At 46.0% G+C, this 1,777-nt stretch overlaps 1 pseudogene; it reads right to left on the bottom strand.

Annotated features, from left to right (window-relative positions):
- Window positions 1-383: 383 nt before the first annotated feature.
- Window positions 384-1,367, bottom strand: LOC138400938 (serine/threonine-protein phosphatase 2A catalytic subunit alpha isoform pseudogene; annotated as a pseudogene).
- Between the last annotated feature and the right edge of the window lie 410 nt (window positions 1,368-1,777).

The following is a 1,777-nucleotide window of genomic DNA, read 5'->3' as shown; positions in this document are numbered from 1 at the left end:
ACTCACAAGTAGAGGGAAAGCCTCAGTACTTATTTTAAAATGTCCCTTAAGCTCCAATGATTGTTTGCTGCTATCCTTGTGTATAGTCGCGAGGAGTAAAGCCATAGCTAAGTGGAAGTTAAATTGTATTCACGAGGTGTTAATGTTTGCATCTTATCTGCAGTCTCTCAGAGAAAGCAAAAGTAACTACAAATAGCTATGCCAGAAACTGGTTTCTTGTTGCTTCAGCATGCAAGGAACTGGTTCATTCTAAAGTGGTCACGGCTGTTGAAGACATGAGGATTTGTGTTTTTATATGGCACATCTTTTGGTCCTTGTGAAAACAAGTTTTTTGAATGTTAACTATTTTCTGACGCTTTGGAGTTACTGTTGCTCTTCCCGTTTCCCTTAGGTCAATATATGGTTCATGGCAATGTTGTACAAGTTTAAAATTTCATTACAGCAAGTAGTCTGGAGTACGACAAGTCACACCTGGCTCGCCTCTATGGGGTGCTGGGTCAAACTGCAAGAAAGAGTATTTTAGAGTCTCATCCAGTCCCGTGATTGCAGCTCAGTGACCACAACGATAACAATAGTTTGGAGCACTGAAAATCGTTACTACATTCTGGTCATGGCACCAGTTATATCCCTCCGTCACCAACTGGTGAGCTCCAGACACCAATGCGAGGCCATTGGCCTGATTAAATGTCTCAGAAATATCTTGCCCAAAGGTGTAACCAGCTCCTTGAGGAGATATACCCCAACCACCACGATCATCTGGATCCGACCACAGCAGGTCACACACTGGACCCTCGTGGAGAACTTCTTGCAGGCGACTGAGTGCCCTGCTGTGATCCAGTGTATCTATCCATGGCGAGGGGCCACCATATAGACAGAAGATCTGCCCATCCACCAAGGCAGTGAGAGGAAAATAGCCAGAAAGATCTGTAAAATATCTCCAAACATTTTCATTTCCAATATTTTCTTAAACACTCATCGTAGAAACCATAAACCTGTGTGATCTGTCTGCTGTCACGATTCCCTGGAAGAATGGTGACGCCCTCACAGTAATGAGCCTTAAGAGCTACAAGGAGTGTAACTGTTTCATGGGAATGATATCCTCTGTCAACATAATCTCCCATAAACAAGTGATTTGTATCTGATGATTTGCCACCAATTCTAAACAGTTCCATGAGAGCATGAAATTGCCCGTGCAGGTCTCCACAGACAGTGACTGGACATCGAACCTCCTGCACGTTGGACTCTTTTGTCAGGATTTAAAGAAAGCCTTCTTGCAGAGGCTCTTGGCCTGGGACTGGGAGCTGCTTGCACTCGTTCAGCTGCTCCATCCACTGGTCCAGCTCCTTGGTGAACACGTTCTTGTCCATGATGTGACCCGCTGGAACGGCTATGGCTCCTCGCTCCTCCCAAGCCGCCGCCTGCACACGGACCACACACACACACACGCACACACACGCACACACACACCAGCTCCCGGGGGAACCTCTGTTGCCATTTGGTGGTTGCTTGGTGCTGGCCCTCTGGCTCTCCCCACTGTGCTTCTCTGTGGCCGGCCGCTGCACCTCCTCCACTGGCTCTAGCCCTGGAGCATGGCTCCGTTACTGTTGTTTTTAATGGCTTTGTATTTTGTGGCTATTGCATCTGGATGTGTGGGATGAATTGATGACAAGTGTTATAGGCTTTGTAATTTCATAAATGCTAGAGTGATCATCCCAATCAGGAAAAGCCGCAAAAAAAAAAAAAAAAAAAAAAAAAGTATTAGTGGGACACAACTTTC

Source organism: Eulemur rufifrons, chromosome 20, assembly GCF_041146395.1.
Source record: "Eulemur rufifrons isolate Redbay chromosome 20, OSU_ERuf_1, whole genome shotgun sequence".
Classification (NCBI taxonomy): domain Eukaryota; kingdom Metazoa; phylum Chordata; class Mammalia; order Primates; family Lemuridae; genus Eulemur; species Eulemur rufifrons.
Note: the sequence above shows the minus strand (reverse complement) of the source record. Positions and strands in the feature narration are given on the sequence as shown.